This window comes from Canis lupus, chromosome 15, assembly GCF_048164855.1.
Source record: "Canis lupus baileyi chromosome 15, mCanLup2.hap1, whole genome shotgun sequence".
In the NCBI taxonomy this organism is placed as follows: domain Eukaryota; kingdom Metazoa; phylum Chordata; class Mammalia; order Carnivora; family Canidae; genus Canis; species Canis lupus.
This window is the reverse complement of record NC_132852.1, coordinates 16,962,180-16,987,241: the sequence shown is the minus strand read 5'-3', so window position 1 is coordinate 16,987,241 and position 25,062 is coordinate 16,962,180. Positions and strand designations below refer to the sequence as shown.

The 25,062-nt window shown below is 35.5% G+C and overlaps 1 long non-coding RNA gene across 3 annotated transcripts in view; it reads right to left on the bottom strand.

The window, feature by feature from the left end:
* Nucleotides 1-23,427, bottom strand: part of LOC140604691 (uncharacterized) — a 119,280-nt gene extending 95,853 nt beyond the window's left edge. For 2 of the 3 annotated variants that reach the window (XR_012007499.1, XR_012007501.1), the window contains exon 1: nucleotides 23,267-23,422. This is a non-coding gene — a long non-coding RNA (uncharacterized lncRNA). Of the gene's footprint in view, nucleotides 1-23,266 lie in introns of all 3 variants that reach the window. The other variant, XR_012007500.1, reaches the window with a different exon arrangement.
* Nucleotides 23,428-25,062: the final 1,635 nt, after the last annotated feature.

Sequence of the window (25,062 nt, the reverse complement as noted above, 5' to 3'; positions counted from 1 at the left end):
TCCTCAACACCATTCCTTCAAGTTTAGGAGAAATAACTAATCTGAAGCAAATACAGAAAGTTAAGTGAAATGAGGAGACAAAGACAAATGAAAGAACAAGACAAAATAAAAAGCTCAGAAAAATAACTAAATGGAATGGAGATAAGAAATATTCGAAACGAAGAGTTCAGAGTAATGGTCATAAAGATGCTTACAAGGCTGGAGAGAAGAGTAGATAGATGTATTGAATGAAAATTTCAACAAAGAAATAGGAAATATAAGAAAGAAGATCGATCAGGCTTGAAGAATACTGTAACTAAAATGGAAAATACTCTAGAAGGAATCAACAACCGATCAGAGGATACAAAAGAACAGGTCGGTGATCTGAAAGACAGGGTAGTGAAAAGCAACCAAACTGAACAGCAAAAAGCAAAAAATAATTTTAAAAAATGAGGATAGGATAAGGGATCTCTTGGACAACACCAACTGCACAGACATTTGCATTACAAGGATTCCTTCAGGAGAAGAAAGAAAGGGACAGAAAATTTATTTGAAGAAACAATAGTTGAAAACTTCAATAATCTGGAGGAAGGAAAGAGACACCCAGTTTCAGGAAACCCATGGAGTTCCAAGCAAGATAAACTCAAGGAAGTCTACATGATGACACATAATGATTAAAAAAAATGAATTAAGGGCACTCACGAAATAAAAATATGCAAAATATGAGAATATACACACAAAACTTAGATCTCATGATTGCAGGGTCCTGGAATCAAGCCCCACTTGGGCTCCCTACTCGGTGGGCTCCCTACTTCTGCTTCTCCCTCTGCCCTACTCCCGCTTGTGCTCTCTGCACCCTGCTTCCACTTGCGCTCTCTCCCAAATAAATAAAATCTTTATTTTAGAAAAAGAAGTCAAGGAGAAGAAATCTTATAAAAGATATATATATAAAAGATTATAAAGGACTACTATGAAAAAAATATGCTGACGCCTGGGTGCCTTAGCAGTTGGGCATCTGCCTTCAGCTCAGGGTATGATCCCAGGGTCCTGGGATTGAGTCCCACATTGGGCTCCCCACAGGGAGCCTGCTTCTCCCTCTGCCTGTGTCTCTGCCTCTCTCTGTGATCTCTCGTGAATAAATAAATAAAACTTTAAAAAAAATTAAAAACAAAACAAAATCTGCTAACAAATTGGACAACCTGGAAGAAATAAATTCTCAGAAATATACAATCTTGCAAAACTGAGCCAAGAAAAAATAAAAAAAAATATGAATAGATTGATTACTAGTAACAAAATGGAATTGATAATCAAAAAGCTCAGCGGTTTAGCGCCGCCTGCAGCCCAGGGCGTGATCCTGGAGACGCTGAATCGACTCCGGCGTCAGGCTCCCTGCATGAAGTCCGCTTCTCCCTCTGCCTGTGCCTCTGCTTCTCTCTCTCTCTCTGCATCTCTATGAAAAAATAAATAAAATCTTTAAAAAAAAAAAAAAAAAAAAGCTCCCAACAAACACAAATCTGGGACCAGTGTCACAGATGAATTCTACCAAACATTTAAAGAAGAGTTAATACTTATTCTTCTTGAACTATTCCAAAAAATACAGGACAAAGGAAGCCTTTCAGATATATTCTATGAAGCCAGCATTACCCTGTTACCAAAACCAGATAAAGACACTACAAAAAAAAAGAACTACAGGCCAATAATTCTGATGATGATAGATGCAAAAATCCTTAATAAAATGTTAGCAAACCACATTTTACAATACAATAAAAGGATCATCCACTATGATCAAGTGGAACTTATTCCTGGGATGCACGGAGGGTTCAATCTTTGCAAGTCTATTACCATGATACACCCCATTTACAAAATGAAGTTTAAAGATTATGTGATTATCTCAATAGATGCAGAAAAAGCATTTGACAAAATTCAAATTTCAAATTTGACAAATTCAGTTCATTGTAAAAACTCTCAACAAAGTGGGTTTAAAGGGAACATACCTCAATGTCATAAAAGCCATATAGGGAAAAACCCATAATAGCTAACATTATACTCAGTGGTGCAAAACAGAGCTTTTCCCTGAATATCAGGAATAAGACAAGGATGTCCACTCTCACTATTTTTATTTAACATAGTACATGTCTCAGCCAGGGCAATCAGACAAGAAAAAGGAATAAAAGGAATAAAAACTGATAAGGAAAAATAAAACCTTTGCTATGTAAAGATGACATGATACTATATATAGAAAACCTTTTTAAAGACCCTCCAAAAACTATTGAAAGTAATAAGCAAATTCAGTAAAGTTTCAGAATACAAAATTAATATAGAGAAATCTGTTGTATTCATATACTCTAATAATGAAGTAATAGAAAGGGAAATGAAAAATAATTTCTAGGGCAGCCCCGGTGGCGCAGGGGTTTAGTGCCGCCTGCAGCCTGGGGTGTGATCCTGGAGACCCGGCATCGAGTCCCACATCGGGCTTCCTGCATGGGGCCTGCTTCTCCCTCTGCCTGTGTCTCTGCCTCTCTCTCGCTCTCTCTGAATGAATAAATAAATAAATCTTTAAAAAAAAAAAAAAGAAGGAAAAAAATTTCTATGCAACTGCTCCAAAAAGAATAAAACATCTAGGGATGAACTTATTCAAGGAGGTGAAAGACCTGCACTTTGAAAACTAAAAACCACTGATGAAAGAAATTGGAGATAATATAAACAAATGGAAAAATATACTGTGACCATGGATTGGAAGAAGTAGTATTGTTTAAAGTACCATACTACCCAAAGCAATCCACAAGTTCAATGCAATCTCTATCAAAATACCAATAGTATTTTTTTACAGAATGAGAACAAATAATCCTAAAATTTGTAAGTCTACTTGCAGATGATATATCCAATAAGGAGTTAATATTCAAAATATAAAAGGAGCTCATACAACTTAACACCAGAAAACAAACAATTAAAAAATGAGCACAGTACCTGAATAGACATTTATCCAAAGAAGACATACAGATGGCCAATAGGCACATGAAAAGATGCTCAACATCACGAATTAACAGGAAAATGCAAATCAAAACCGCAATGAGATTTCATCTCACACCAGTAAGAACGGCTAGTATCAGAAAGACAATAACAAGTGTTGGTAAGTACATGAAGAAAAGGGAACCCTTGTGCACTGTTAATGGGAATGTTAATTGGCACAGCCACTATAGAAAACAGTATGGAGTCTGCTCAAAAAAAAAAAAAAAAAAAAAAAAAAAAGAAAGAAAAATAGAAATGCCCTATGATCCAGCAATTCCACTACTGGGTATGTACTCAAAGGAACTGAAAATACTAATTTGGAAAGATATGTACACCCCTATTTTTATTGCAGAATTATTTACAATAGCCAAGATATGGAAGCAACCTAAGTGTCCATCAGCAGATGAATGGATAATGAATGCGAGGTATACATATGGAACAGAATATTACTTCCCCATCAAGAAGAATGAGATTGTTCCATTTGTGGCAACATGGATGGGCCTAGAGGATCTTATACTAAGTGAAGTAAGTCAGAGAAAGACAAATGCCATTATGATTTCACTTATATTTAGAATCTAAAAAATAAAACAAACAAAACCAATCCATAGATACAGAGAACAAAGTGGTGGGGGGGTAGGTAGAAGGATGGTTGAAAAGGGGTGAAGAGGAGTGAGAGGTACAGGCTTCTAGCTATGGAATGAGTAAGTCATGGGCAGGAGAGGTACAGCATAGGAAATATGGTCAACGGTATTGTAATAGTGTTGCATGTGACAGATGGGAGCTACACTTGTGGGAAACAGAGTATATAGAGTTGCTGAACCATACTTCAGTTAAAAAAATAGTAAAAGAAAAAAAGCAAAATGTCGTTTGGTCCTGTTAAAGAACAAAATTCAACTAAGTGAATTTCAAAGATCTTATTGGCTTTTTTGACCTATTCATGTATCAAGCAGCATGTAATCTAGAAGATAGGAAGGATCTCTGAGGAGCTGTAGAAAATGGAAGACTTTTACAGGCAAAAGGGAGTAGAAGGAAGTTATACTAGCACAAAGCAGATTGGCTGTGGCAAAGTCACTTTCCTTTAAGGGATGGCAGGGGTCTCTCGGGCAGATGACCTCACTAGTGCTAACCAGGCTATTCCTGAGAGATTGATTCAAGATTCCATTTCTGGAAGAACAGAGCTGTAATTAAGTCTCAGTTTGGTGATATGGAGCTTAGCACAACTGACTCCATTTTGGGCCTACTAGCTTGTTTTTAATAGTCCCCAAGTGGTCTCCACACTGTTTGGGAGAGAGCAGTGTGTTAGAGACAGACTGGGTGGCATGAATATGGCCACTCAAATGGTTGGAGTCTGAGGCAGTAGCAATGCTATCATGCCTTGTATAGAACAACCTGTCCTCAGAATTGCCTGATCTAATATCTCCAATTGTAGTTTCTCTAGGTTTTTTTTTCCTCCAACAAAATACCACAACCAATGAGTTGTTTTCTTATTCTTATTTGTGATTGTTGAACTCTGATTCTATAAAAGCTTTTTAAATATTTGTAGGACATTGGTAGTCACTATGTTAAGGCAAATTAAAAAACAGTAACTGTTCTCTCATTTAAATTCAGTTTTTTAATAATGCTTTTTGTTTTCAGGTCACTAAAATTGTATTTAGAGTTATCAGCATGTGTATTTTGAGCAGCACATAGTCTGTCACCCTATCCCTCATTTTTGCATGTCCTATTTAGACTTAAAGTGGGGCACATAAAATGCATAGAAATAAATTGATTTAATTTATAAAACTACTTCAAACTACTAATTCAACTATAGAAAATGTGGCTGTCATGGAGTTTACTTGTTGACAACATAGGAAAGACTTCTATAGATAGATCCTAATGAAAATAAAACCTAAAGCATTGAAACGGAATTAGATTTTTTTTTTACCTATTTATTTTATTTTATTTTTTTAATTTATTTTTTATTGGTGTTCAATTTACTAACATACAGAATAACCCCCTGTACCCGTCACCCATTCACTCCCACCCCCCGCCCTTCTCCCCTTCCACCACCCCTAGTTCGTTTCCCAGAGTTAGATTTTAAGTGTTCTATTTACATTTTTGTTTATCAGCCCTGACTCTATCATTAAAGAGACACAATTGAACCAATTAGCATATTTCAATGGTTCATTTCCCCATGAAACAAAAAGAGAATTTTTCAAAGTTATTTTGGCTCTTTGTGCCACTCTTCTTCCTACCTCCTACTCATAAAAACTTTGGCATGTTGAAAATCTTCATTAAATATTTCTGAAGGAATGACTTTTAAGTGATAGTCTACCAGACTTAAAGGCAGTAAAGAATAAATTCTATCATGTATATTTTCTTTGCTGGCAAGCAGAAAAAAGGAAAGTCTAGTCAAGGAGAATTATTTTCACTCAAGCTTATAAATAAAATCCGAGTTAGATTTAGTGGTACTGGCAATAGATAAGGAGCATTAATTAAGGTAATTGATTTTTACCAAATGAATGAATGTTCTGAATTAGACATAAATGAGCCTACGGTACTAGACAATGCTGCCTGGTAACATTTGAAATTCCATAACTTGATTGTTGTTTCTTCCATATTTAGAGGAGAGTTTTACCATGAAAGAAATCCCAGAAGAGGATAGCACATGAATATAAATGCACAATAGGAAACTAATGACTGATCCAAAGAGGTAGAAGCAAAATCAGATCCTGATGGTCAATATCTCCCAAAGGGATATGGGACCCTGAAAGGGAGGATGGAAATCTCCAAGACAAACTTCCCTTTACAATTTTTACTTTCCTAAGTTTAATATTAAGGAGGATACAGATTATATCTAAGCAGACCAAGAATTATACAGATAACTGAGGCAAAAATAACCAGTTGTTGGTCATATGGAGCTATTTTTGACATCTCCCCTGATGTGATTTGCCTTTTGGAAAGACAACTCTTTTGTTCGGTGTCAGGGAAAAACTTTATTAAAATATTAATTTGTCAGGGACACTCAGGTGAATGTCATGCCAGACAATAACATATCTGTATTCAAATCATCAGACAGCCTTTTCTGACATCTTCATAGAAAAATGATGAGTCCGTGCTACTTGTCAAGAGAAAGATATCATTACTTCTCTACCACTTTCTATAGCTCTGAGACCCCTTGAAGTTTTTATTTGCTTCAGGCTCTAGCCAGTCATATTTTCAGAGAAATTTTTCTCATTATGTTAGCTGCTTCTGACATTCTCATATCCTACCACTCAAGGGAGAAACTGGTTTGGTGTTTCATACATTTGCAAAAATTGATAGAATGATTTTAGCCACATGCAGATGCTGTCAGTCATACAAATCTCCAAATGATCACACTCCAGATAAAGTCTCGTGGTAGTCACCTTTTCAGAAAACATGAAATTCCTTCCCTGAGTGTTTTCTGATTCATTTTTTCTGTAATGGTATGTGACCCATCTCCTTACTATTAACTGTATCCATTTCTGACTGATACCCAAGTCTGATTACCAAAGGGACTGTCTTCCTTTTAAATACGAATCATCTCATTGGACTCTTAACTCTGGGTTCAGGGATTCTGTTTTTCTCATTTGCATCACTGTGAATAGATATATATATGCAGATCTGTGGTGTGCAGCACTCTATAGGTGGACAGTACATGTTTGCTGAATGGATGCAGAATGTTTTTCAAAGTCCTAAACTCGTTAGAACAAAGTTTTTATTAACTTTTGTATCTAAATGTATTAAAAACACCCCTGTTTTTCACTTCCCAAGAAGTCCTTACCATAATATAGTAGTGTATTTAAGACCTTACATGAAAATATACTTTATCAATACCTTAATTTTTCTTTTTTTTTAAAGATTTATTTATTTATTCATGAGAGACACAAACTAATAGAGGCAGAGACACAGGCAGAGGGAAAAGCAAGCTCCTTGCAGGGAGCCTGATGCGGGACTTGATCCCAGATCCCAGGATCATGACCTGAGCTGAAAGCAGACACCCAACAGCTGAGCCACCCAGGCACCCCTACCTTAATTTTTCTAAAAATGAATCACAACCAATATCTCTTGAAGGAACTATAAGAATAGTAAAAAACACCAGATAAAAGTTTTTGAATAGAGATCAAAAACATTTGGGCTGTTATTCTCCTTTTTTGTGGGATCTTTATGTGGTTTTGAATCAAGGTAATGCTGGTCTTATAGAATGAGTTTGGAAATTTTCCTTCCATTTCTATTTTTCAAAACAATTTAAGAAGAATAGGTATCAACCCTTCTTTAAATGTCTTATAGAATTCCCCTGGGAAGCTATCTGGTTCTGGACACTTTTGGGGGGAGATTTTTATTACTGATACAATTTCTGGTTATGAATCTGTTCAAATTATCTATTTCCGTTACAGGTTAATAACCCTGATAAACATGGATGCAAAAATTCCCGATAAGATACTGGCAAATCAAGCCTAGCAGTATATTAAAAGAATTATTCACCACAATCAAGTGGGATTTAACTCTACGCTGCAGGGGTGGTTCAATAGTCTCAAATCAAACAACATGATATGTCCCATTAATAAAAGAAAGGATAAGAACCATGTGACCCTCTCAATAGAAGCACAAAAAGCATTTGAGAAAATATAGCATCCATTCTTGATTAAAAAGCTCAACAAAATAGGGATAGATGGAACATTCCTCAACATCATAAAGGCCACATATAAAAGACCCACAACTGAAAATTAACAAGGCAGGAAACAACAAATGTTGGAGAGGATGCGGAGAAAAGGGAACCCTCATACACTGTTGGTGGGAATGTGAACTGGTGCAGCCACTCTAGAAAACTGTGTGGAGGTTCCTCAAACAGTTAAAAATATACCTGCCCTATGACCCAGCAATTGCACTGTTGGGGATTTACCCCAAAGATACAAATGCAATGAAATGCCGGGACACCTGCACCCCGATGTTTATAGCAGCAATGGCCACGATAGCCAAACTGTGGAAGGAGCCTCGGTGTCCAACGAAAGATGAATGGATAAAGAAGATGTGGTTTATGTATACAATGGAATATTACTCAGCTATTAGAAATGACAAATACCCACCATTTGCTTCAACGTGGATGGAACTGGAGGGTATTATGCTGAGTGAAGTAAGTCAGTCGGAGAAGGACAAACATTATATGGTCTCATTCATTTGGGGAATATAAATAATAGTGAAAGGGAATATAAGGGAAGGGAGAAGAGATGTGTGGGAAATATCGGAAAGGGAGACAGAACGTAGAGACTGCTAACTCTGGGAAACGAACTAGGGGTGGTGGAGGGGGAGGAGGGCGGGGGGTGGGAGTGAATGGGTGACGGGCACTGGGGGTTATTCTGTATGTTAGTAAATTGAACACCAATAAAAAATAAATTAAAAAAAAATAAATAAAAGACCCACAACTGACATCATCCTCAATGAGAAAAGCTGGGAGCTTTTCCTCTACATTCAGGAACAAGACACTCACCATTACTAATTTACATAGTATTGAATGTCTTATCCTCAGAAGTCAGACAACAAAAAGAAATAAAATACATCAACATTAGCAAGGAAGAAGTCAAATTTACTATTTTCAGACAATATGATACTCTCTGTAGAAAACCTAAAAGACCACCAAAATTTGCTAGAACTAATACATAAATTCAGCAAAGTCACCAGATGTAAAATCAATGTACAGAAACCTGTTGCATTTATATATATCAATAATGAATTAGCAGAAAAAGAAATCAAGGAATCAATCCCATTTACAACTTCATCAAAAACAATAAGATACCTAGGAATAAATCTAACAGTGAAAAATCTGTACTCTGAAAGCCATAGAACACTGATGAAAGAAATGGAAGTGGACACCAGGAAATGGGAAAACATTCATGCTCATGGATTGGAAAATCATTGTTAAAATGTCTGTACCACCCAAAGCAATCTACACATTCAATGCAATTTCTGTCAAAACCTCAACCAACATTTTTCACAGAACTAGAACAAACAATTGTAAAATTTGTATGGAACCACAGAAGACCCTAATAGCTAAAGCAATCCTGAAAAAGAGCAAGGCTGAAGGCATTGTGATTCTGGCCTTTGGACTATATTACAAATTATAGTCATCAAGACAGTATGGTACTGGCACAAAAACAGACACACAGATCAATGGAACAGTATAGAAAACTCAAAAATGGACCCATAGCTGTATGGTCAACTAATCTTCAATAAAGCAGGAAAGAATATCCAGTGGAAACAAAACAGTCTCTTCAACAAATGTTTTGGGAAAACTGGACAGCAACATGCAGAAGAATGAGAGTGGACCATTTTCTTACACCATACACAAAAATAAATTCAAAATGGATGAAAGACCTAAACGTGAGGTAAGAAACCATCAAAATCCTAGAAGAGGACACAGGCAGCAACCTCTTTGACCTCAGTTGCAGCAACTTCTTACTAGATGCATTGCAAGAGGCAAGGCATACAAGGAAAAATGAACCATTGGGACTTCATCAAGGTAAAAAGCTTCTGCACAGCTTCCTTAAAAAGTAAGCTGCAGAATGGGAGAAGGTATTTGCAAATGTCAGATCTAATAAAGGGTTAGTATCCAAAATATATAAGAAGTTATCAAGCTCAACACTGAAAAAACAAATAGTCCAGTTAACAAATGGACAGGGGACATGAATAGAGTTTTTTTTTTTTTCAAAGAAGACATCTAGATGGCTAAAAAACACATGAAAAGATGTTCATCACCATTCATCATCAAGGAAATACAAATCAAACTCACCATGAGTTACCATCTCATACCTCTCAGACTGGCTAAAATTAACAACACAAGCAACAACAAGTGTTGGCAAGGATGTAGAGAAAGAGGAACGCTCTTGCACTGTTGATGGAGCCACTCTGGAAAACAGTAGGGAGTTTCCTCAAAAAGTTAAAAATAGAGCTACCCTCTGACCCAGAATTTGCACCCAAAGGACAAAAATACAGATTTGAAGGGGACATGTACCCAGATGTTTGTAGCAGCCTTATCAACAATAGCCAAACTGTGGCAAGAGCCCAAATGTCCAATGTCCATAGACTGATGAATGGATAAAGATGTGGTATGTATGGATAGATAGATAGATAGATAGATAGATAGATAGATAGATAGATACACACGCACAATTAGCCACCAAAAAGAATGAAACTTTGCCATTTGCAATGATGTGGGTGGAGCTAAAGTGTATTACCCTAAGCAAAATAAATCAATCAGAGAAAGACAAATACCATACAGTTTCACTCATATGTGAAATTTAAGAAACAAAACAGATGAACCTATGGAAAGGAAAAGAAAAAGAGAAGGAAACCAAAAGAGATTCTTAACTATAGAGAACTGACGGTGATGGAAGGAGGTGGGTGGGGGATGAGCTAGATAGGTGAAGGGTGTTAAGGAGGGCACTTATTACGATAAGCACTGGGTATTACATATAAGTGATGAATCACTAAATTCTACTACTGAAACCAACATTACACTATATCTTAACTAACTAGAATTTAAATAAAAATTTGAAACAAAACAAAACAAAACAAAAAAGAAGCTTATAAAAGACAGTAGTATACATGACCAGAAGGGTTAAAACTTTCTAATTGAGAGGTGCCTGGGTGGCTCAAAAGGTTAAGCCTCTGACTATTCATTTTGGCTCGGGTCATGATCTCAGGGTCCTGGGACTGAGCCCTGAAACTGGCTTCCTGTTCTGGGATGAGTCTGTCTCCCTCATCCTCTGCCCTCCCACCCTCACATTCTCTCTCTTGAATAAATAAATAAATCTTAAAAAAATCTTTCTAATTAGGGATCAAAATTGGCTTTGAGTGTCTTGACAATCAAAGTAGCCATCCAGTAATCTATCAAAAAGCTGGTCCTTTATAATTCAGCAAATTGGGGGATAGCTGAAGATAGACACATTCTTTTTATTATACACCAACCACACCCTGAAACCAAATTCTCATAAAACAAATGACTAGAATCAGATTTACTTTATGGAAGAATTTCTTTTGTTGCACAGTTAAGGATACAGAGTATTGAAGGGTTTCAGGACAGCCCTCCCATTCCCATGACCCCTCCCTAGTCCCTGGAATATGCCATTTTGGCATGTGGATTATTTTGAGGTACTTGAGATCCTCTGGACTCAAGAGAAAATTTTGTCCCTCCCTTAACCACACAGAAGAATCAAATTGGGGATCTTTCCCAGAATAAAGCTTATTAATGGAGATAAATTTTAACTGAGTGACCCATCTCTATGGGAGGATAAACATCTAATTACCAAACATCTGCTCCTCTTAATATCCTGTGAAATGCATTCCTTTCCTCTGAAATCCCAGACCCCTACTCCCTCCCTCCTTAATTCAGAAGAACATATATACCTCATTTTGCCTATCTTTCAATTTTTCATGTCTATGTGGATTTACCATACGTTCACCTATTATGTTTGATTTTCTCCTGTTAATGTCTCTCATGTCAATTTGATTCTTAGTCCAGCTAGACAAAACTTTGAGGGTACAGGAATTCTTGCTCCCGGACAGTATTTAGTGTATAATTTGTGTGTAATTTGCTTTCATGTAAATAGCTGCTTGGAATGTTTAAATATGCTTGAAAATAAGTTGTTCTTGGATGTACCATCAATTTACTTGACATTTCTTTATCAAAAGAATTCAGAGAGAACACACCAGCTTTGGTTTGAACCTAAATGATAATCAATTACAGAGTAATGATATTCAAAGTTATTAAATTGTAAATGGCATCTCAGTGTTTTGAATATGACTGATAATCTGGGACCAATTTGGATTTATTTTTCTAAAATATATAAAATGGTCTATTAAGTTCCCCTGTGGTTTTATTTGCAAATGTCAAATGAGTTTATCCAATTTTCTTCTTCACCAAGTTTACTTTTTTTTCTTCCTTATTAACCTAATTGTTTCAGTGTTCTACAAGTATTGTTGGATTAATTGCATTGCTTACATAACCATCCAGAATATGAATTTAAAGAGTTCATTGAAAGACAGAGAATCACATGTGCTTTATTATGAGCACTTAGATGTATCTAGGGGTAATTGGGACTAGATAAACACATCAGAGAAAATTATGTATCAGTCATTCTATTAGACTCAAGGCCATTGTCATCTAAGAAATTGTCTGAAATTGAAGTAGGAGATTCTAACAGGTTGTTTGATTGATTTATGTGTTTGTTGGTCAAGCAATTAAAAAGACTCCAGAAAAACATCTTCCTCTGAAATGGAGAAAAGAATAATAAAATAGGATGGCACTTAAGTTCAATTATCCAATTTTACCTTTTGCATAATAATATCTAATTCAGTAAGTCTCAGAGTTTAATGTACATAAAAATCAAGCAGGAAGCTCATGTAATGAAGATGACAAGATCCTGTTTTCAGAGATCTTGACTGGTAGTATGGGTAGGATTCAAGAATCTACATTTTTAAATATTTTACTTATTTATTTGAGAGAGAGAGCACACATAAGGTGGTGGTGGCAGGAGGAGGAGGAGCAGAGAAAGAGGGACAAGCGACTCGGCTGGGCAGAAGCCCAATGCTGGGCTCGATTATAGGACCCTGAGGTCACAACCTGAGCCAAAATCAAGAGTTGGAAGCTTAACCAACTGTTATGCCCAGGTGCCCCTCTGCATTTTTAAAAAGTACCCCAATTCTCATGCAAGCAGCTGTTGGATGGCACTTTGAGAAGCGTAGACTATTACATAATAATCACCCGTTATTACCTTGTCCCATTCTTTCAGAAAATAATACTATGTAACGCTGATGTCTGGTAATATTAAGAAATGACTGAGCTAATTTTGTGAGAAAATATTGGCAAAATTTTAGTTTTGCATACATACTTTCATTTAATAATTCTACTAAAATCATGATGGAAGTATCCTTCTTCCATATTTGTATACACTTATGTGGGTTCTGTATTTCTTATCATCTTTATAATGGCATATTTGGTTTCTCAACTGGATTTCATGCAAACATATAAACCTATAAATATAACATTATTTATTGTTAAGATTGTTTTTTATTGTTTTTCAAGTAGGCCTTTAAGGCATTCACAATATTCAGCAATGGATACTGAAAGAGATAACTAGTAGACCACTGAGAAAATTAAAATTGTTCAAGGAAAGGTGATTGGCATGCCAAATAAGTATTTTTGGCTTTTAGTTTTCTTCAATTGAGATATTAGCTAAGTTAAGCTCTATGAAAGAGCTTAATTATAAAATAATTTCTAAAAGAAAATTCTGAAATTGGAAACTAGGTCATGTAGCAGTTTAACTAAGATATGTTCTGTGGTGGTAAGATTATGAGTGAGGGTGAGAAGGGGGAGGGTACAGTGCAATGGTAATTCTCTCTAAGGAAACAGGGAGTAGAAGGGAGGAGGAGATGTCACTAGAGTGGGGTTTCCTAAGTGATAATGATTCTCCACTGGGTGGAGAATAGTCTTTGGCTACAAGACACTGGCAAGCTGTCTCAAGCCTTTTCTCTGTGTTGTCTTACAAGCAAAGATAAGCTCGAAGCTGTGGAAAGTAACTTGGGAGGGAGGGAGAAAGGAACAGAAGCTGGAGGGAGGCAACAAGGGAGGGCGAGAAGAGGAGATAGGGATAGAAAGAGAGATAGGCATGAAACAGAGAGGCAGAGGACAGTATACACAATTTAAAAAAGAAACCAAGCAGTTTATGACGAGAAGTAGTAGCTCAGTAGAAAAGTCACAAGAAGTTGTTGTTTGGTTTATGGTGGCTTGTACATAACAAATTAACAAGTCAGGAAACAACAAATGTTGATGAAGACATAGAAAAAGGGGAATCCTCTTACACTGTGGGAATCCAAGCTGATACAGCCACTCTGGAAACAGCATGGAGGTTCCTCAACAAGTTAAAAATAGTGTTACCCTACAATCCAGCAATTGCACTACTAGATATTCACTATAGATACAAATGCAATGATCTGAAGAGGCACATGCTCCTCAATGTTTATAGCAGCAATGTCCACAATAGCCAAACGATGGAAAGAGCTGAGATGCTCATCAGTAGATAAATAGATAAAGATGTGATATATATATATATATCTTGAATGCTTACTATTTACATTGATGAATATGGAACTGGAGGGTATTATGCTGAGCTAACTAACTCAGAGAAAGCTAATTATCATATGGTTTCACTCATATGTGGAATATAAGAAAATGCAGAGGATCACAGGGGAAGGGAGGGAAAATGGAATGGGAGGAAATCAGAGGGAGATAAAGCATGAGAGACTCTTAACTATAGGAAACAAACTGAGGGTTGCTGGAGGGGAAGTCAGTAGGAGGACGGGGTAGCTGGGTGATGGGCATTAAGGAGGATACGTGATGTGATGAGCACTGGGTATTATATGCAACTGATGAATTATTGGGCTCTACATCTGAAACTAATGATGTACTATATGTTGGCTAATTGAATTTAAATTAAAAAAGCCAAGAAATACTAGTGGAATCAGAGATCACAATTAAGCAATCATATGAAGGATTTTTCTCAAAAAAAGCACTAAGCTAAAGAAAACAGTCTGCTCAGCTGGGGTCTTGGCAAGTTTACATTCTCTTAGAAAAGTTTTAATATTCTATTTTTTTAAAGAAGTTAATTTTTTGAGGAAAATTCATCATCGTCTCAGAACAATCAAGTGTCAATCAAACAAATTCTAAAATACAGAATGGTAGCATAAGATAAATGCTCTAGGCTCTAGCTGGATTTCTTATTCTTAATTTCTGTTAAAATATCTATTAAAAGAGATGTATGGGAAAATATATACATTAACAGAAAAAACTCTGGAGATCTAATGACTGCAATGGCAATTCAGTGAGGATGGATTAAAAGACTCAATTGCTGCCTTCATTCAACCAACTGAGCAAAACCAGCAAGCACAGAGTGAGAGAATGGGGGCAGGGATGGTGGAGCCTTGTGCCTTTAACAGCTCCCAGGCAAGGACAAAGATTCCATAGTTAGCCAAGCAATTGTTAAATGCAAGTCATCCTAAGAATTAATATTGTGGAAATGTTCATAGTATCCAAAGCAATCTACAGATTCAATGCAATCCCTACAAAAGTACCGACCGTATTTTTCACAGACCTAGAACAAATAATTCTAAAATTTGTATGGAACCACAAAAGGCCCCAAATAGCCAAAACAATCTCAAGGAAGAACAAAGCTGGAGGTTTATCACAATCCCAGACTTCGAGATATATACAATGCTACAGTAATCAAAATGGTGTTGTACAGGCACAAAAATAGACACATAGATTAATGGAGTAGAATAAAAAAACCCAGAAATAACCCCACAGTTATACTATTAATCAATGACATAGGAGGTCATAGGAGGTCAATTAATCTATGACATAGGAGGCAAGAATATGCAATGGCAAAAAACAGTCTCCTTAATGAATGGTGCTGGAAAAACTGGACAGCTAGATACAAGAGAATAAAACTGGACCACTTTCTAACACCATACACAAAAATAAACTCAAAATGGATTAAAAACCTAAATGTGAGATCTGAAACCATAAAACTGAAAAACTCCTGGAAGAAAACACAGGCAGTAATATCTTGGACATAAGCCCTAGCAACATTTTTCTAGATTGTTTCCCTTGCCTGAGAAAATCTAACAAATAAATAAATAACTAAACTATCGAGACAACACCAAAATAAAAAATTTCTGCATGGCAAAGGAAACTATCAACAAAAAGAAAAGGCAATCTACTGAAAGGAAGAGATCTTTGCAGATCTTATGATCCAGGTGACATGACTTTAGAAAGTTAATATTGTAATTACATAAGGGCTAAATTTTAAGATGTTGTTGATAAAAGAATCAGAAAGCTTGGTAAGCTGGTAGACCTGATCCTGAAGCGAACCACCAATCCACCTTGAGTACAAGTAACTGCAGGAGAGGAAATTTTCTTTCACTACTTTTGCATCCTCCCTTTTCTTAGGAGAGTGCATTGCATATACAAGTGTGTTGCACATATATGTTATCATTATCATTGTTGAATTTATAATTACTGAGACTGCAATTATTCTGGCAACAAAGGTTGTAACTATTTGGAAAAAAGCTTTCCATAAATACTGCCTGGCACTTGTCGGAAGTATATAATTTATACAAAAAAGAAGGTGAGTCTCTATCTGGTAAGAATAACCAATTTCTTAACCAAGGAAAAAAAAGGTTGTTTTGGTGAATGTGTTTTGGTAATGTACTATATTTTTAAAGAAAAAAAATTATAGATACCAAAACCAAATTTTGTTTCATTTCTTAATAACCACATGGAAAACCAAGAGAACAACTGGAAATCTTTAGAATTCTTGAATGCTAAATGTCTTGTGCTACTAGAATGTAAGTACTGTGAAAGCAAGGACCTTGTCCATCTTATTCTCCACTTTATCCCTGACCCCTCTAAAAGATGTAGCACAGAAATAGGATCCAATAAATAAAGTTGAATGAATTAATTAGAGTGAATTAAAGTTAACAGGCTCAGTCAGAAATGCTAAATTAGAAATATTTTGAAAAGTTTGCTTAAAAAATTACCTTTTTTATGTATGCTAAAGGGTCATAGATTTATTATCTTCCTAAACAGTAACTAGAGGCCTGATCTTAAAAACAGATCACTTATTTTCTTAATAATTGTCATTATAAACTGTTTTATCTAAGTTTGGTTGTCTATAATTGTTGGATTCTTTTAGTAAACATTGACAACCTCCTGTATTTAAAGACAGATGAGTAATTACTCTTTATAAACTTGCTACCATGTAGTATGTTATAATGAGAATAAATGTAATATAGAATTCCACCACTCATATATTTATTAGTCAATAGGCACAAAATAGTTGTACAATCTATTTTATATGCTTCAGTGCAGTTCCTCTTCCATGAAAGGATCACTTGAGGCAAATATGACAATATTATAGAAGCAATATACAGCTAGTCTTTTATTTTGATCAAGTACCAAAAAATTCTTGGCAATCTCCTAGATACAGGACTGGCTCAAGAATTCTAACCATACAGAGCCATTATGAGAACTTAAGGCACTAAATTCACTAGATCCTTATATAACTTAGATATTGCTATAAAAGCTTGTACAGAAATTTTTTAAAAAGATTTTATTTATTTATTCATGAGAGACACAGAGAGAAAGAGAGAGACACACACAGGCAGAGGGAGAAGCAGGCTCCATGCAGGGAGCCTGACGTGGGACTCAATCCTGGGTGTTCAGGATCAGGCCCTGGGCTGAAGGCAGTGCTAAACCACTGAGCCAGCTGGGCTGCCCTTCTACAGAGATTTGACCCAGTTCACATATTTGATTTTTTTGTTTGTGAAATAATGTTCATCTAGTAAAATACATTGCTTTATTTGAGAGACAGAGAGACAAGAACAGATGAAGCAACTTTAGCCACTGTCTATGTAATATTGTTTTTCACATGTCAACCATGTGAAAACTTGGGGAAAAAATCCCAACCAAGTGGTTGGTTAGCATGTAAAAAACCTAGGGAATATTGTTACTAGAAGTCCATGTTGAACCGTCTCAAGAAGTTGTCCATGAACTTGGGAAAAGAAAAGAGATTATAATTTAAATAATAGATGGTATTAAAGGGTGATGGAAGATTAGAAATGCAAAGACCTGAGCATGTTTCTGTGTGTAAAGGATTTTATGATAAAAAAAAGGAAGAAGAATTAATGAAGTAAACACACATAGGAGAATATGATCATGGGATAAAGATAACAAAAAGAGGGATTAGGTTTGGAAATAAAGACAAGGACAATGAGGGAGGGCCTATGCTTGTTGAGCAATGCATTTCAGTGCTCAACAAGGATTTGCTTAGTGAGCATACAAAGAACTTTCGATAAGGAGGGCCCAATGAGAATCAGAGTGAAAATCCACAGTATCAAAAATTCTACTACAATTTTTAATTCACTAGACAATACATTAGTGATTCAACAATCTGACTTCTCTTTTCTCTAAATCTTTTCATCTTTAATTTCTCCTCTATCCAATCTGGGTGGACTTTAGGGACAACCACCTCAATGAACCTCTTAAAATATCTTCAGCTCCCTTTTGTCTTTCTTCCCCATGTGTCATAAAAAACTTCTACCCCAGATCAATTTAATCTTCAACTACTCCACTCCACTCCTTCCAAAGTATTAAGAACTACTGGTAAAAATCATAATCACAATATAATGCTGATTGCAGTCACTACAAATTAACTTATAGTCCTCAACCTTAAATAAATAAATATGGTAGAACATTGTATTTCTTTTTCTCCAAAGCCATTATATTAAGCCTTTTATACTATTTTCAAACCTCCTATACCACACACAGTCTCAGTAGACATCACATCCAAATCCACAAAGAAAAAGGAGGTCAACAGATAGATGCACCTTTGACTCTCTCCTTTTACATTTTAAAGTTGGAGGGAAGTGGCAATGATGAGGATGAGAAGACACATGTCCACCTCCAGGCAGTCTGACTTTAGGCTCAAAGCTATACGTCACTTCCAGGGCTTCTCAGAGTGGGTGCCACTGGATGGGACAATTCTTTAGGAGCGTCACTTAAGATATATTCAAACTCTTAGTTTGTATTTACCACTAGTTATTTTTATAGCTTTTTTTAAAACCTTATCATATATTATTTCACTAGGCTTGTTCACTAGTCCCTAAAAGTTTAGTTTTTTATTCTGTTTTTGTTTCTCCTTATATATCTTTTATCTTTATAATGCTTTTACATTTTGCTTCCCTTTGTTACTGGAGTCCTGCCACTTCATTTAGTCCTCTTGTCTTTTAGTATCTTTTTAAGCCTTTGTAACTTTGTGGATCCAGAGGCAGAAAGAGAGAGAAGCAGCAAGAGGGAGAGAAATGTCTCTGAAAGAATAAAAAGCTGTTTGAATTCTTCTTCTGTTTTCTTGGTTAATTCCTTTTGTGTGGTATTTTCTTCATTTGCTTTTGGCTTTATTCTTCTCCTTTTTTTAACCTTTGTGATAGATCCCAGGTTGGTTAATTTTTTTAATTATTCATTATTCATGTATTGGGTAAATTATTTATTAAATCAAAAGTGGGAAACCACAGGCAGGAACAGAGGGAAGGCAGTGAGGAGGGAGTAACACCAAACAGGTTTGCTTGGATTACTTATGGTCAAAACACTTCACCAAGTCTGTCACTTTCTTTTTACTGATGCTAAATAAAAACTAAAGTGGAGACCACAATTTGAATGTGCCCCAAGCCCAAACATTCATAGTTACATAACCATCCTACTGATTTCTCTGAAATGCTGACTCTGACCTTAAACAAAGCTTAAATCTTCTTCATGTCAATGTGACCTTACAGCTTCCTAGCTAATCAGCTACAAACCAGTAAGCTCATGCAGGAGAGGAGAGGAAAGTGAGTTTCCAGTAACAAATTACTAAAAAAAAAAAAAAAAAAATGTACTTCCTCATTCTTGCTTTATAAATTGAGCTCTGAATACTAACAACTTTATACTAAAACTTTAGGTTTTGAAGTCCCCCTGTTTACCAACAGTTTCTCACTCAATAAAATATATCTAGTAAAGCTTTCTGAATTCCCTTTTGCCATTGGTAGCATTGGAAATATCTCCTCTTCCTTTTCAACATTCAGTAGGTATAAGTGGCCTGCTTTAGCCTCCAGTGACCACTGTTTCCCTCCTTATTTTACTCTTTTGCCCCCTTGATAATCATGTTCACAGTGGGCTTTAGAAAAATCTGTTCTTTAATGAGCTTTGAAGAATATAGAATATAGAATATTCTATAATATGTTCTATATATATTCTATAGGACATAGAATATCAGCAACCCCTTTCATTTCAGATTTCTGAGCATTTAGTGGTATTATCCTTCAAAATATAGGGTTGAGGATTGTCATCAGTCTCCTTATTTCATTGATAATTTTTTTCATTATTGTTTGGAGAAAGAGTTTTTCAAAAAGGAGGAGAAAAAGACCCTATGTCTATGCTATCTTTACCTAGAAGTTCTTTGAAATAGTTTGGCATTAGAAATTGTCCTTATATTAAAAAAAAAGTTCAAAACCATATTACCCTGGAAAATCAAATTCAACTTCACTAGCTCCTCTCACACTGTTAACGGTAAATGTGTTACAGTAAACCTCCACCGAATGGAATGGCCCATAAATGCTTATGAAATGAAAGGGAAGCAGCAATATTCTATACTCCATATTTCAACCCTTCCACAAAGCTTATTTTAAGTCTTGCCTCTACTACCACTTTCTGACTGGTTTAAGTTTTCTCATTTACTAAATGGGAATCATGAAGCCTACCAAGTACTCTTGTTGCAAGGAATAAATAACATTAGTAAGTTTTTATACTATAATGCATTTTCCTAGTTAACTATCATAAAGATCATGGAAAGCCCACTTCCAAACCAGGAATTTGGGAAGAGACAGAGTGCCTGCTATATACTTTATTATTGTTTTTCTCATTAACTTCAACTTTTTTTTAAAAAAGTAATTTCACCTACTTTGTAACCTTTGTAGCTTTAGTATCCCTATCTGTAAAATAACTATTTTTACTTATTTCTAGAGTTCCAATTTGTTTTTTATTCCACAAATGGTTTCTTACAATTTGAGTTTTGTTTTTTTTTTTAACTCTGCTGTTTCCTTAGTTTGGCCTTTTGTTCATTCAATACTTCTTTTCCCTCTACCGCTTAAATGGCTGGCCTGAATCAATCCAAAAGATTTCCACTGACAATAGCTGGGTAGATTTCTGTGTAACAAAAATATTACATACTATTCGCTAGGGTTTCTGTTTAATGGATTGTATTCAGCCAGTTGTGTTAACATTTCAGCCTTATTTTCTCTCTACAAAAAGGGCACAATGTCAAAATCTCTAAACTTTCTTTTTAGGACTAAGGCAAAGCAGTAAAGATTTAAAATTATACTGAATCTACGTACAAACACTTGGAAAGCTTCCTATCAAAGAAAATGTGTCAAGTTTGTGCATTACAGTAGAAAATATAACATTTATGGATACAGAGGTCTTCCAGTTCTTTAGCTTGATACATCCAGCCAGTCTTCTGAACTGGGTTCCATATATTTTTTTCCACCCTGTGTCATTCTATTTTCCCAGAGGAAGATTCTATTGTATTCAGACTCTCCTAGATTCAAATATCTGAAGAGAGAGACTATTTGGCATCTAATACATAATTTTTGAATAAATGAATGAATTGTTGAATATATATATATGTATATCAGAATTTAATAGCTTTTACATCTGTTTAGAATTAATATATAGCAATGAGGGGTGTTAAAAAGCCAAATAACATATATCTTATCAGGATCCGAACAATTTTGTTAACACTAATGACAGTATGCTTTTCTAAGTACAGCTTCTTAAATAGTCAATTTCTAAAAGACTCTACCTAGAAATTATATAATGGGTTATCTGTCCTATGTCTCCTCTCCTTCAACTGAGACCTTTTGTCCCAGTACAGTGTATGTGCTGGATTTTCTGTGAAAGGATACACTTAGAACCAATAAATGTTAAAATATGAAGGGGTTTTCAAAGTGTTACTAAGCTTTACTAATTTTAAAATAAGAAAACAAAAGCCTAGGGAGGTAAGGTACTTTTCTCTAATTACATAGATGTAATTGGTTAAATTGGGCTTTTTGATGCTGAAGCTAGTTATCTGTAGAATACTTTCTGGACCAACTTGGGTGATTTTATGTAGTCTATTTTAATTCTCTCTAGCCAAAGTACTTATTTGTTTCTCATTAAGCACATTTTTACAGCAGACATTTATAAAAATAAAAAAAAAAAGACACTGTTGAAAACACTGGGCGTTCGAACAAAAGCTAGATATAATGCCAACTGGGCAAATCATCTCTGAATCAGACCTTGAGTCTCATTGCTCTTCTATGATCACCCCACAGTAATCCCAGTCATGATCAACAGAATCAAAAGTGCCCTGACTGTTTTTTCTAATGAGACTTATATTTTCATTAGCAAATTTTCTTTCAAAGACCCAATCTTGACAGCAAAGGACTAAATATCGTCGTCTTAATTATAGTATCTGACTTGAGGAGAAAGTTTAATAATAGAAATAATCACATTAGGCAGATCATATTGACTAGTACAAAGTTATCACTGATCAATCGAACATACCAAATATGAATAAATTGCAAAGTGTTCACTTGATGTTTGCTTCTCTTTACCGCTGGGAAGAACACATAAAAATATTAATTATGGGTAAAAATTTCATAAAAGGGATAACACCTGATTTACCCACACAAATAAGGTGTCCAGCTGTACTATGGCCCCAGTGACTTAGCCTGAAACTCAGATTCCTCCTCCAAACTCAGGATATGTATGTAGAAACCTTCAGTTTCCTTCCAACTCTAAATTTTAAAATTTTTATTTTTCTATTAAAAAATGCTCATGGGATGCCTGGGTGGCTCAGCAGTTGAGCGTCTACCTTTTGCCCAGGGCATGATCCTGGAGTCCCAGAATCGAGTCCCCACACTGAGCTCCCTGTGTGGGGCCCGCTTCTCTCTCTGCCTGTGTCTCTCTTTCTGTCTTTTGTGAATAAATAAATAAAAATCTTAAAAAAAAATGCTCATGTTACCAGAAGTTTGTTCTGGGAGAAATAATGTTAAACTGGCTTTCTGGGCATGAATAAAATACCTGGTTTCTAGTGTTTGCTGATTACTGTTATGAATACTTCCAATATGACCAATTTCAAGCTACCAATGTGAAATCTATAGATGTAGAGTTGCAAAGAGATAGACAACAATCCATTCTTCTGTAGTACAAGCCAATTCCAGCACATTGGCTCATTAAGTGGCTGAAAATCAATAATTTTTTAAGAAAACATATTGACACATTTTTAGGTGTTTCTTATTTCATGTGTGTCCTGTAGGAATATGCACTTAAGTTCTTTCACTAGGCATGTGTTATTAACATCATTGATTTTCTTAAAAATTAAACATCTCGACAACAAATAGTTGCTGAGCACCTAATTTTACCAGGCAGTGTTCAAAGGAAAACAATTTATCAGTGAACAAAACAGACAAGAATCCCTGCCCTAATGGAAAGCGAGGTGTATCTCAAAAATCATTTACAGATGCTGTAGCAAAACAGAAGTCATTGTATCCGTTAGAAATCTTTTAGTTGCAAAACATAAACCAAAATAAAATTCATCCCTGTTGTAAGAGAATCTACTGGTTCATATACAAGCAGAATCTAGAACTATACCTGAGGTGAGTCTTCATCCAATGGCTCAAATCAGTCACCAAGGACCCAGTTGTGTTTGTCTCACTAGTCTGCTTTTTCTGCTTTACACAGGACCCTTTGCAAACCAATGATGTCCCTTTCTGGTAGCAAAATAGTTACTGTGTTTCAGATCTCCAACCTCACATCCAACAGAAGAAAGAAGGTGCCTTTCAGAAGCTCCTGCAAACCAGAGAAAGAGCCTTTATTTTAGCAAAAGCCTCAGAACACACCACCTTACTTTTTATTAGATAAATTGCTTATCTCTAAGAAAATCTTTTTTTGGTTAAGGGAGTAAGATTTGTTGATTGACTAAAGCCCATGATAGTCCATTCTTAGAGTTAGACTGTCTAATGAGTCAAAGATTCCAAAAGCTTTTTAAGGACTTTATATATATAAAGTTTTTTTTTCAAATTAAAAATATCTCAAAAGATTTTGTATCCTTAAAAACATACTGTCATTTCCAAGTAGGAAACAATTTTTTGCTTTTAAAAATAGGCTTGGAGTGCCTGGGTGGTTCCATCAATTAAGCAACCAACTCTTGATTTTGGCTGAGGTCATGATCTCAGGGTTTTGAGATGGAGCCCCACGTGAGGCTCTGTGGTCTTCTTGAGATTTTCTCTTTCTCTCCCTCTCCCTTTACTCCTCCCCCTGCTTGTGGGTGTATGCTCTCTCTGTCTGCCACTACAAATAAATAAAATATATTTTTTAAAGGCTTAAAAAAAGTCTTCTGTCCACTCAAATATCATGGAACAACTAGAGGAGGGAGTTCTTCAAAAAGAAAATCTATTTGGAAAACACACACACACACACACACACACACACACAAGATGCTAGGCAGTAAAAATAACAAGTGTACCGTTGACTGGTACTTTCAGAGCACCTAAAGTGTGAATTATCACACTGTCAGAAAAATGAGTAGAGCCAGTATGGTTTCTATCTCTCTGGCCACTTAAAAAAAAGTGCCTACTGCCTCTGTGCTTATGGCCTAATAGGGATCTCAGACTTGGTCAAAATAGTGAATACTTCAAAAAGTACTAACTGAAGATTGGGACATTTGTAATTAATTATAATTAACACAGCTGTCCCAGTTAGTTCAATAGAAAAAACAGAGAGGATAAATTTAAACAAGGATCAAAGAGTCTCCTTTTCATGTTTTATTCTTTTTTAACAAGTCATAGAAATTTCTTGGTGATATCAAGTTTTTTACTCTGTATCAATAAGGGTAACTGAGAGAGTTCCAACCTATTTTAGAGCAAATCAGAATTTACCTGACACTAATCACACTATATAGGTGCTTGTGGGGATTTCTGGAGAAATACATAGACTGAAAGCTGAAACTTATGATGTTTGCGGGAAAATAGTTGTATTTAAGTAACTGCCATGGATTATGAGAAATATAATCATGTATCTCTTTTCAAATAGTAATAACTGGTTTAGAAGCTTTAGTTTTTTTCTCCAAAACTATCCACACACAACTTTTTTACATATGTATCTTCCATTTTCAAATGAATATCTGCAAAATGCATTTAGCCCGAGGTTCAAAAAAAATTGAAGCATTATTAAAATGTATTACATTTCTCTTCTTCAGATGTTCATGAAAGAGACTGACAAAAGTCTTAAGTTTTTAGATATAATTATCTTTATGTCAACCAAGTGCATATCTTTTTCGACTACGATTGTCTCCTTTTTACCATGATTAAGTTGCAACCTGGCTAGTGATGTCAGTAGTTTCATTTAGATGTGCCTTCATATTATCAATCTAAATCCCACCGGAGTCT